At 46.7% G+C, this 12,991-nt stretch overlaps 1 pseudogene across 1 annotated transcript; it reads right to left on the reverse strand.

The window, feature by feature from the left end:
• Positions 1 to 5,977: 5,977 nt before the first annotated feature.
• Positions 5,978 to 10,744, reverse strand: LOC308164450 (DNA excision repair protein ERCC-6-like; annotated as a pseudogene). The gene is made up of 5 exons: positions 8,661 to 10,744; positions 7,800 to 7,886; positions 6,980 to 7,175; positions 6,097 to 6,728; positions 5,978 to 5,985 (listed from the first exon to the last, which is right to left on the reverse strand). The product of its transcript is annotated as a DNA excision repair protein ERCC-6-like (transcript).
• Positions 10,745 to 12,991: the final 2,247 nt, after the last annotated feature.

Consider the following 12,991-nt stretch of genomic DNA (forward strand, 5'->3'; position numbering starts at 1 on the left):
CGTCCAGTTGCACTTTGCATCGGACATCTGGCTCGAGTGACTGAGCTTTTTGTGACTGTGTCTTGGTTCTGTCCTGTGTCTTGGTTCTGTCCTGCCCAACTCGCACCAGATTTATGTCCCCGCAGTTGCCTTTTGGGGGTTTCAGGGTTTCTTTTTAAATTTATTTTTATTTTTTTATTTTAATGAGATCAATTATTTCATGGGGTGAATGTTTCTCAGCTCTGGCTGAGGCGAGTCTTCATTGCAAAGTCGGCGCTGAGTTTACGCATCACATCTCCGTGGCTCTGACCTACCAGCTCCTGACGCACAGCCCCAAAGTTCTCTTTGACGAACGTGGCGAAGGGGGTGGGAGCCCGGGGCGTGGAGGGGGTGAGCAGGACCAGCCGACCGGAGCAGAGGGAACAGACAAACCTCTCTGTGTCCAGAGACTTGGAGTGGCGCCCGATCGATAATTCGCAGCCGTTGCACTGGTACTTGAATTTGTGGTTGATGTTGTAGCTGTGGCAGCGGGTGACCATGGGCAGCTCGGGGTGGCCCAGCTTGGCCTTGCTTGCGTAGATCTTCCAGAAGGGTCCGTGGCCATCGTTGCGACACTTCTCATGATCACACTGGCAGTTCTCGCCACAGGTCATTGCTCCCTTACGGCACCGGCAGAGCTTGTTGCCACAGCGACCCTTGCACGCACACCCTGTTGCCTTGGCTCTCTTGCGGCCTTTGTCATTCTTCTTGGGGCACCACTCTTCCACCACCTCCTCCTCAGATTCAGATTCAGAGTCAGACACCAGCTCCTCATATTTAATGGCCATCTTCACGGGTGCCTTGGCTGTAGTGCCACGCCGTCCTTTGGGCTTTGGTGGGACGTAATCAAAGGAGTCCTCTAGGGTTTGTGTAGACACTGGCAGGTGGCTGTTGATTTTATTTGTCCGGCGTGCGTCTCCTCGTCCTATCACAAGTGTACGGGGAGGCCGTAGACCACAGGCGCAGCTCCTGTGATGTATTTGAGTTGTGTGGCCTGGCGGGAGGAGTCCATGTGGTCCAGGAGAGCGGCCCCCAGGGCCTGCAGACATCCAGGACAAAAATGTTTACATACCTATCAAAATGGCAAATATCAAAACCAAACTTTGTCGCCGAGAGGCTAAGTAGGGGAAAAATACCTGCCCGACGCGCTGGCTGTCAATGAATCACTGTTCCGAAAGTACGTTTTGTATATTTAATGTAGATAAAAACAAACGGTGAAACGGTATGACAAAATACAACAATACAACCCATACCTGGCACCTACATTCCGGCCCCTAATTATTACAGTTATTACACATTAATAATTAACCATACATTACCCATGTAGGAGAACAATACAGTAGAATTGCAATTGCTTTTGCGCAAGGAGTTCATAGTCCGTTAATCCATTGTAGATCTTGATCCAATCTTCTTGAGTCGAGTCAAGTCAAGTCTAGGACAGAGGTTACTAGCACTTATCCTTTCAGAGTGAACCAAGTCAAGTCAAATAAATCAAATTAATCCGAAGTCACGCCAAAAGTGCAGCCTTCAAACCCCCTGCCGACTCCTGAAGAAGGCAAATCTTGGTCACAGGCCTGCAGAGACAGCTGGTCCGGGTCTTAATCCTAGAGCAATGCTTCTGGAACTGTTCGTGTGCCTCTCTTCTTCTTCTTCTTATTTCTCCTCCTCACCTGGGGTGATCGGTTTTCTCTCCAGTTTCAAGTCTGCAGGGATGTGCTCTCCAAGCACCTTCTTAGTGGGGGTGGCACAGGGTGGTTTGAAGAAGGTATCATCCCCAGTGCTAATAGCTGTAGGGTCTTGAATGGAAAATGAATCTTTAGACCCATCGTCCAGATCACATGAGTCCACAGTAGAGGTCTTAGTGTCCATGTTGCGACACTTCTCATGATCACACAGGCAGTTCTCGCCACAGGTCATTGCTCCCTTACGGCACCGGCAGAGCTTGTTGCCACAGCGACCCTTGCACGCACACCCTGTTGCCTTGGCTCTCTTGCGGCCTTTGTCATTCTTCTTGGGGCACCACTCTTCCACCACCAACTCCTCAGATTCAGATTCAGAGTCAGACACCAGCTCCTCATATTTAATGGCCATCTTCACGGGTGCCTTGGCTGTAGTGCCACGCCGTCCTTTGGGCTTTGGTGGGACGTAATCAAAGGAGTCCTCTAGGGTTTGTGTAGACACTGGCAGGTGGCTGTTGATTTTATTTGTCCGGCGTGTCGCCCTCATTTTGCTAAGCTGCCGCACTAACTGGAGTGTGTGTGATTTGCTCAGAGTGGATGTGTGGTGTCTCCTTATGTTTTCATTTCATTTCATTTATTTATTTTTGCACATGAGATTGTCATACATTTTTATGTGCCCTATACAATTAATTAATTTCCCCATGGGCAAAAAAGGAGCAGGAGCAAGTCAAGTCAAATAAATCAAATTAATCTGAAGTCACGCCAAAAGTGCAGCCTTCAAACCCCCTGTCGACTCCTGAAGAAGGCAAATCTTGGTCACCAGTGTAGCGAACGGGAACTGGACAGTGTAACTCGCCCCATGCGGGAGTCGAACCCCGATCTCCGGCATAACCGACGGCCGCGCTACCCCAACACCAAGAGAGTTAACTCCCTTGGTGGAGCTGTTAACGGGCCTCATACAGGATCGTTACACTATCCTCACCGTTCGGGAGAGCGTGCCCTCACGCTTCACTATGTCAAGTCCCTCACGTGGACACGGCTCTCCGATGGCCTTCCTTTCATCCCAACTTTCTGACACCAGTGTACACATAGAATTTTCATTTAAAACGCATCACTCAGGATAAAAACATTTGCTATATTAAATTAACAAAGGCATTCACAACAAAAGGCATTCGTTTTGGCATTACATGTTATTAAAAAGGTAATTTGTTAATGATAACGATAAATAAAACAAACCTTTAAAAGTTTAAAATCATACACATTAGTATCGGGGGCATTGGGTGTGAAATTGCTTAGTTTCTGAAACGGTGCGTCTCCTCGTCCTATCGCAAGTGTACGGGGAGGCCGTAGACCACAGGCGCAGCTCCTGTGATGTATTTGAGTTGGGTGGCCTGGCGGGAGGAGTCCATGTGGTCCAGGAGAGCGGCCCCAGGGCCTGCAGACATCCAGGACTGCAGCAGGGCCGTGGTGAAGCGTTCCATGTCCACGTTGGTAACGTCCCACAGGTTCCCCAGAACCAACGGGCAGCCTGCCATTAGGTAGTTGAGGATGATGCCAGACCCCTCCAGCTCCCCACGCACAGCCAGAGCAGCACTGCTGCAGCCAAACAGCATACAGCCGGCCCTCTGGTGGCAGCGGTGGGGTCCGGGTCTTAATCCTAGAGCAATGCTTCTGGAACTGTTCGTGTGCCTCTCTTCTTCTTCTTCTTCTTTCTCCTCCTCACCTGGGGTGATCGGTTTTCTCTCCAGTTTCAAGTCTGCAGGGATGTGCTCTCCAAGCACCTTCTTAGTGGGGGTGGCACAGGGTGGTTTGAAGAAGGTATCATCCCCAGTGCTAATAGCTGTAGGGTCTTGAATGGAAAATGAATCTTTAGACCCATCGTCCAGATCACATGAGTCCACAGTAGAGGTCTTAGTGTCCATGTTGCGACACTTCTCATGATCACACTGGCAGTTCTCGCCACAGGTCATTGCTCCCTTACGGCACCGGCAGAGCTTGTTGCCACAGCGACCCTTGCACGCACACCCTGTTGCCTTGGCTCTCTTGCGGCCTTTGTCATTCTTCTTGGGGCACCACTCTTCCACCACCTCCTCCTCAGATTCAGATTCAGAGTCAGACACCAGCTCCTCATATTTAATGGCCATCTTCACGGGTGCCTTGGCTGTAGTGCCACGCCGTCCTTTGGGCTTTGGTGGGACGTAATCAAAGGAGTCCTCTAGGGTTTGTGTAGACACTGGCAGGTGGCTGTTGATTTTATTTGTCCGGCGTGTCGCCCTCATTTTGCTAAGCTGCCGCACTAACTGGAGTGTGTGTGATTTGCTCAGAGTGGATGTGTGGTGTCTCCTTATGTTTTCATTTCATTTCATTTATTTATTTTTGCACATGAGATTGTCATACATTTTTATGTGCCCTATACAATTAATTAATTTCCCCATGGGCAAAAAAGGAGCAGGAGCAAGTCAAGTCAAATAAATCAAATTAATCCGAAGTCACGCCAAAAGTGCAGCCTTCAAACCCCCTGTCGACTCCTGAAGAAGGCAAATCTTGGTCACCAGTGTAGCGAACGGGAACTGGACAGTGTAACTCGCCCCATGCGGGAGTCGAACCCCGATCTCCGGCATAACCGACGGCCGCGCTACCCCAACACCAAGAGAGTTAACTCCCTTGGTGGAGCTGTTAACGGGCCTCATACAGGATCGTTACACTATCCTCACCGTTCGGGAGAGCGTGCCCTCACGCTTCACTATGTCAAGTCCCTCACGTGGACACGGCTCTCCGATGGCCTTCCTTTCATCCCAACTTTCTGACACCAGTGTACACATAGAATTTTCATTTAAAACGCATCACTCAGGATAAAAACATTTGCTATATTAAATTAACAAAGGCATTCACAACAAAAGGCATTCGTTTTGGCATTACATGTTATTAAAAAGGTAATTTGTTAATGATAACGATAAATAAAACAAACCTTTAAAAGTTTAAAATCATACACATTAGTATCGGGGGCATTGGGTGTGAAATTGCTTAGTTTCTGAAACGGTGCGTCTCCTCGTCCTATCGCAAGTGTACGGGGAGGCCGTAGACCACAGGCGCAGCTCCTGTGATGTATTTGAGTTGGGTGGCCTGGCGGGAGGAGTCCATGTGGTCCAGGAGAGCGGCCCCAGGGCCTGCAGACATCCAGGACTGCAGCAGGGCCGTGGTGAAGCGTTCCATGTCCACGTTGGTAACGTCCCACAGGTTCCCCAGAACCAACGGGCAGCCTGCCATTAGGTAGTTGAGGATGATGCCAGACCCCTCCAGCTCCCCACGCACAGCCAGAGCAGCACTGCTGCAGCCAAACAGCATACAGCCGGCCCTCTGGTGGCAGCGGTGGGGTCCGGGTCTTAATCCTAGAGCAATGCTTCTGGAACTGTTCGTGTGCCTCTCTTCTTCTTCTTCTTCTTTCTCCTCCTCACCTGGGGTGATCGGTTTTCTCTCCAGTTTCAAGTCTGCAGGGATGTGCTCTCCAAGCACCTTCTTAGTGGGGGTGGCACAGGGTGGTTTGAAGAAGGTATCATCCCCAGTGCTAATAGCTGTAGGGTCTTGAATGGAAAATGAATCTTTAGACCCATCGTCCAGATCACATGAGTCCACAGTAGAGGTCTTAGTGTCCATGTTGCGACACTTCTCATGATCACACAGGCAGTTCTCGCCACAGGTCATTGCTCCCTTACGGCACCGGCAGAGCTTGTTGCCACAGCGACCCTTGCACGCACACCCTGTTGCCTTGGCTCTCTTGCGGCCTTTGTCATTCTTCTTGGGGCACCACTCTTCCACCACCTCCTCCTCAGATTCAGATTCAGAGTCAGACACCAGCTCCTCATATTTAATGGCCATCTTCACGGGTGCCTTGGCTGTAGTGCCACGCCGTCCTTTGGGCTTTGGTGGGACGTAATCAAAGGAGTCCTCTAGGGTTTGTGTAGACACTGGCAGGTGGCTGTTGATTTTATTTGTCCGGCGTGTCGCCCTCATTTTGCTAAGCTGCCGCACTAACTGGAGTGTGTGTGATTTGCTCAGAGTGGATGTGTGGTGTCTTCTTATGTTTTCATTCCATTTCATTTATTTATTTTTGCACATGAGATTGTCATACATTTTTATGTGCCCTATACAATTAATTAATTTCCCCATGGGCAAAAAAGGAGCAGGAGCAAGTCAAGTCAAATAAATCAAATTAATCCGAAGTCACGCCAAAAGTGCAGCCTTCAAACCCCCTGCCGACTCCTGAAGAAGGCAAATCTTGGTCACAGGCCTGCAGAGACAGCTGGTCCGGGTCTTAATCCTAGAGCAATGCTTCTGGAACTGTTCGTGTGCCTCTCTTCTTCTTCTTCTTCTTCTTCTTCTTCTTCTTTCTCCTCCTCACCTGGGGTGATCGGTTTTCTCTCCAGTTTCAAGTCTGCAGGGATGTGCTCTCCAAGCACCTTCTTAGTGGGGGTGGCACAGGGTGGTTTGAAGAAGGTATCATCCCCAGTGCTAATAGCTGTAGGGTCTTGAATGGAAAATGAATCTTTAGACCCATCGTCCAGATCACATGAGTCCACAGTAGAGGTCTTAGTGTCCATGTTGCGACACTTCTCATGATCACACTGGCAGTTCTCGCCACAGGTCATTGCTCCCTTACGGCACCGGCAGAGCTTGTTGCCACAGCGACCCTTGCACGCACACCCTGTTGCCTTGGCTCTCTTGCGGCCTTTGTCTTTCTTCTTGGGGCACCACTCTTCCACCACCTCCTCCTCAGATTCAGATTCAGAGTCAGACACCAGCTCCTCATATTTAATGGCCATCTTCACGGGTGCCTTGGCTGTAGTGCCACGCCGTCCTTTGGGCTTTGGTGGGACGTAATCAAAGGAGTCCTCTAGGGTTTGTGTAGACACTGGCAGGTGGCTGTTGATTTTATTTGTCCGGCGTGTCGCCCTCATTTTGCTAAGCTGCCGCACTAACTGGAGTGTGTGTGATTTGCTCAGAGTGGATGTGTGGTGTCTGTCTTCTTGTCCCCTGTTCACCATGGCAACACACCAGAGTTTTGTTGAGACACAGAGTTAATACTTTGCTAAAACTACACCCATAATGTATGTGGATGCTAATGCTAACTCCATTTCAACATTGACGCAATTCACCTTGGAGTACAAACAGTGTACATTTCTTAATCCAATCCTGTATCACAAATAAATGCTTTTCTTTTTCTGCCAACCTTGTTCTCTTCTCGTCAATGCAGGAAAAGAGAGAAAACAAACAAAGAGACAAACCTCTCTGTGTCCAGAGACTTGGAGTGGCGCCCGATCGTGTTCTCGCAGCGCTTGCACTGGTACTTGAATTTGTAGTTGATGTCGTAGCTGTGGCAGCGGGTGACCATGGGCAGCTCGGGGTGGGCCAGCGTGGCCTTGCGTGCGTAGATCTGCCATCCCTCACTCCGTTTATCAGCCAGGTGGCAGCGTGGCACATCTCATGCACCAGTGTGTCCCGCACAGGCCCGGATTAACCCCCTAGGGTGCCCTAGGGTGACCAGACTTGATGTGTGCCCCCCCCCCAACACACACACTTTTTTGTTTGTTTGTTTACTTTGCAAGTGAAAATTTGATATTTACTATGGTTACAAAAACCATAGATTTACAAGAGCATACTCTTCAGTGTAAGTGCTTTCAGTATATATCAGCTATCAGTGCTTTCCCATATTCACTAAGGTTTCATACCTCTTCCCCTCCGTCACAGATGGGGAATCACTGTTGAGGGGTTTAGCTTTTTGCTATGTGCAATCTCTGCCAGTAGTACACTGGTCCATTCTTTCATCAGAAGCAAGTTCAAGATCATTGGTAGATTCCTCCAGACTACTTTCTTCCTCCTCTCCAATATCAGATTCAGCAACATGCATAGACTCAAGTCCCTCTTCCTCACTCTCTTCAGCAGATTCAGCAACATGCATAGACTCCAGTCCCTCTTCCTCACTCTCTTCAGCAGATTCAGCAACATGCAAAGACTCAAGTCCCCCTTCCTCACTCTCTTCAGCATTCTCAGTGTTTAAAGTTTCCCCAGTGGGTTCCTCCTCCTCATGAGATCCACCTTTCTCACCTCCATCACTTACATCATTAGACTGCTCCTGTGAAACTTCGTCTGTGTTATCTTCTGTGTCACTGAGGTCTTCCACATCTTCAATTACTGATTCCACAAGGGAGCGTCTTGAGGCCACAGAGGTGTTCAATCCAAAGCCCTTGAAGGAACTGGTTCTGACAGATTTTGGTGTAGAGGATCCTAAACCTTTGAAAGATTCATCCAATCCACTGGTCATCAAGTGGGGTGTCTCCTCATCCTCCTCACTATCATAAATTACTGCTACTCGTTTCCTTTTTCGGAATATAATAAATGAGTTATCTGCGGTGTGGTATGAGTCAGATGCTAGGGAGTCACTGGCAGTTCCTACATTCTGTTCAACAGCTCTATTCTTAGTAGGCCTTTCATCTGGATTTAAACTGTCATCCATCTGGAACCCAGAATTCCCCTCATGGATATCATCCTCCTCTGGAAACACATCAGTAGCACTGTCTTCTAACTGTAAATTGAAGTTTCCTTCAAAAGCCTCAATCCCAGCATCAATTTTCAAAGGTGTGTCTGCATGACTCCCTTGGCTCATCTTGGACATCTGCAGGATGTCCTTCATGGATTTGACAGGAGAGTCCCTCTCTTCCATAGTGGAATTATCTTGGTATAATGACAAGTTCTGCCATTGTGGGGATGCATTTACATGTTGTGGTGCATCTTCATCAACAGCTGAGGAAACATTCTGGCTTGTGCTATTCTCCAAACCAATAACATTGTCATCTTTCACAGTTGATGATGCATCCAAAACCTCTTGAACGGACATAAAAAACACGGACAACTCAAGAGACTTGTCTATTGGAGAATCATGGTTGCTGTTTAGCAATTCTTCCTCACTTGCATCTTTTGAAGTGGGTTCTTCATTGTCAATACTTTCATCTACAGCTAGATCAATGAAGTTGTTACTGAGATTTTGGACATCATCCTCATCACCCGACCCAGATTGAGTAAGATCCACCAATGCAGGAGAGTTGTTGAAATTGGTCTCATGGCTAGGAACGGAGGGACTGAGCTTTCTATCCTTGGATTTCCTGTCAGTTGACGTCACTGTGTTGTGCTGAGCTGGTTTTCGCAACCAGGCTGGCTCTGTGTTTGATGCAATGCTGTCAGCTAGCTGCATATGCAACTCTGACACGGCCTTCATCAGGTCCTCAGCTTTTTGCACCCTGTTCTGTATGTAGTGGTCTGCTTCTTGATCCTCAGGGGCATCTTCATGGTTATCCACTTCTTTTGAGAACATGAGGTCATGATCAGAGATCCCAAATATCTCCATGGAGTGAAGGATGGCAATGTGCTCATCCAACTGAGTATCTGTGCGCCTTTGTCTGGAGTGCAGTGACTGCAACTGCAACTGTGTTGATGAAGATCGCGTGTCCTGCAGTGTGAAAAGTTCTTTCAAATCTTGTTTGGTGAAGTACCGGAATGGATTTTTCTTGTCCCCGGTGGTCTGTCTGATCAAGGAGTCTTTGAACACCTGCCGTCTGTATATCTTCTCCTCCACTGTGCCACAAGTGATCAGTCTGTATATAATGACATTTTCAGTTTGTCCAATGCGATAGGCCCTGTCAACAGCCTGGGCGTCAGTGGCTGGATTCCAACTGGGATCAAAAATAACAACTCTGTTTGCCGCTGTTAATGTGATGCCAACTCCTCCCACTTGAGTGGTCAGGAGAAACACAGAGTATTGCTTGCTGGTCTGGAAAAGTGTGATCCGTCTCTCTCTCCGCGAGTTGAGTAACAGTGTCATCAATTCTCACTACCTTGAAACGCTTGTTGACTAGAATCCGATGGATGATGTCCAACATCTTCCTTGACTGTGAGAAAACAAGTGTGCGATGGCCTTCTTGCTTCAGCTTCTCCAACAGTGCAATAAGAAACAGAAGTTTCCCAGATTCTGACATAAGGGTTTCATCAGAAATGTTGTCAATTCTGTTGGCAGCGGTCTCATTATCATCTTCTTGAAGGTTTGTGCCTGTTCCTTCTTCAAGGCCTAACTGAGCAACCGCCCTAGCAGAGAGAAGTCTTGGGTGGTCACACAATTTCTTTAAGATATTCAGTTCAGCTAACGGTGACTTGGTGGTCATCAGCAGCTCCTTGATGTGATCCAGTGATATGAACTGGTTGTAGATGTCCTCTTGAATTGGGCTCAAGTAAGTCCAGATGATTAGGTCGTTCTTCCTGGTAAGAGTTGGCATTATTGCACCACCATTATTTAGCGGTTGGTTTTCCTTCTCTTCTGACTCCAAGTCTTTTTCACTGGCTTGCTTTTTGCTCTGCACTTCTGCCTTTGTCCTCCTCAGGAAGTATGGACTTATGATAGCCATGAGGTTCTCTGACATCCTGAGTCCCAGTGCCTTCTCACCAGGGGTGGCATCCTTCTCCCTTGCACGGGTGATGGGATTTTCATACTCTGTTTTGAAGGTTTTAGATGTACCAAGGAGTGCCCCATGACAAGCAAAATCAAAAAGAGACCACATTTCTCTCAGGTTATTCTGTACAGGGGTGCCTGTAAGAAGTAGACGATTTATGGCAGGTATCGCGTGAGCACTTTTGGCAGTTTTAGTTGATGGGGATTTGATCTTGTGTGCCTCGTCCAAGATGACATAATCCCATTCGAATTCTTTGCCGTCGTAAGATGCGAGAAGCTCCCAGTTATTGATCAGCATTTGGTATGTGGTGATGATGGCACCACCTCTCCTTTGAATCCTCTCCAAGCTCCTGTTGCGTTCTGATTTGCTTGTACCATGGAACTCTTTAACTCTCATTCCAGGAGTCCATTTGGCAAATTCTTTGATCCAGTTCTTGATGAGTGAGGTTGGCATGACAAGCAGAGTATGTTTCACCAATTCAGCATCATACATACCAGAGAGAAATGATATCACCTGAATTGTCTTCCCTAAGCCCATGTCATCGGCAAGGATTCCTCCATTCCGGCCATCTCTGTGGAGACCATACATGAAAGCAACTCCTTCTTTCTGATAATCATAGAGTTTGTCATAAAGTTCTTTGAAAAGCATAAGACCACTGTTGTTAACATCAACAAACTCTTCATCATCAACCTCATCTGATTCTTGCCGTGCCATCTCTATAGCCTCTTCAATTTTCTTGATCCTATTCTGAAGTCTTTCATTTGGGTGGATGCCATGGGCCAATTTAAACAGTTCCAGCGATTTTGACATGTTTCCTTTTCTGGCAGCATCTTTTCCATCCTGAATGTACCTTTAAAAGAAAAGAAAAGAAAAGAAAAGAAGGTTGAAAACATGTCAATGTCAATCTTTTCAGTAACAAAATGTAATTTAGGGGGTGAACCACAGAAAAAGTCATAAGACAATCTAATGAAGTAAGAGTTTAATTTGCAGCAAAGTTGATATAGGGAGATCAATGGTGGACATGCTACTGCATGCTGGAATCTTCCCAAAAGTATATGAAAATATGCACTTACAAACAGTTATACAGTGTTACGTGTGTAAAGGAGTAATGTCAGCAAATTGTCACACTGTCTTTATGCATGTTTGCCATTGTTCATAATCGTAAGATGGTTGAAATCCTACATGATAGCCTATATATTACAGCATATTAGCCTCACCAATTCAATAGAGTAGGGACAAAACATTATTCCACTTTACCTTGATGCTATAACAGTACAATGACACTGTCATTACACTGTCATTCAGAATATATTAAGAATGTATTAACATGTAGCATTTTAGTAGATATTTGCAAGGTATATGGAATTAAAGGGGAGTGTTTATGAGGGGAGTAAGGGCCGATCCCAATTCACCCCTACGGCTTCGTTTTGCACGTTCGCGTTTAGGGTAGGGGTGTCCCAATTCATATTTGATCAAGGGCTAGGAGGAAGGGGGAGGGCTATCCCCGGCTTCATTTGGAGATTTTTTATTTTATTTTATTTTTTATTCATTTGTTCGGAGCCATAACCCTCGCTCCCAGGATGCATTGAGAACCATCTCCAGAAATCAGATTTCGCTCTAGGCAATGTGGAAGACAGCCACAAATGTCATTAACTTTTGTAATTAACTTTTTGTAATTTCTTATTAATAAAGATTAGAAAAATTACGATAACCATCTTATTATCTTAGTTTAATGTCATTTCAATGCATTATAGACCTTTTCTTTACAACAAGCATAACAAAGAAAAAGCTATTATGCCGAGGTACTGTGCCTATGGTTAACATAGACTGTTCCACAGTCCAGCGCGCTCTGGTTTAGCAGTAGAGGACAATAATAGCAAAATTATTACCTGGGCACTTCCATTAGACTACCAAAGCAAGACACCGGAGCACTCATATCTGCGCGTTTGTCAGAGGGTGACAGTCACCCTGTTCCTCTACATCAAACACAGAGATTGTATGAGCGCCCGGCGTCCCAGTCCAATGGAAGCGTCAAGCACAGCCTTCCCATAGAAATACATCGGAGCGCAATTCACATTTCCAAGATGTACAATCCTGTTTATTTAGAAATAAATTATTACCTGTGGCATTTGACAGCGGATGATGGTAGACATATTTAATAGTTAGTAGTTAGTTTAAAGTTATCTATCTAACGTTAGGCTGATTTGTGCATGATAGGCACGCATTTTGGACCGTGGACAGCCAGCGTTCCTGTCACATCGGATTTCGAAACGCCATAAAAAAAAATCTGCGCTCCCTGTCTAACATATTACTACAGTACTGTAGACACTGGCAGGTGGCTGTTGATTTTATTTGTCCGGCGTGTCGCCCTCATTTTGCTAAGCTGCCGCACTAACTGGAGTGTGTGTGATTTGCTCAGAGTGGATGTGTGGTGTCTCCTTATGTTTTCATTTCATTTCATTTATTTATTTTTGCACATGAGATTGTCATACATTTTTATGTGCCCTATACAATTAATTAATTTCCCCATGGGCAAAAAAGGAGCAGGAGCAAGTCAAGTCAAATAAATCAAATTAATCCGAAGTCACGCCAAAAGTGCAGCCTTCAAACCCCCTGCCGACTCCTGAAGAAGGCAAATCTTGGTCACAGGCCTGCAGAGACAGCTGGTCCGGGTCTTAATCCTAGAGCAATGCTTCTGGAACTGTTCGTGTGCCTCTCTTCTTCTTCTTCTTTCTCCTCCTCACCTGGGGTGATCGGTTTTCTCTCCAGTTTCAAGTCTGCAGGGATGTGCTCTCCAAG

Source organism: Nansenia antarctica (genome assembly GCF_963989245.1).
Source record: "Nansenia antarctica genome assembly, chromosome: 8".
Classification (NCBI taxonomy): Eukaryota; Metazoa; Chordata; class Actinopteri; order Argentiniformes; family Microstomatidae; genus Nansenia; species Nansenia antarctica.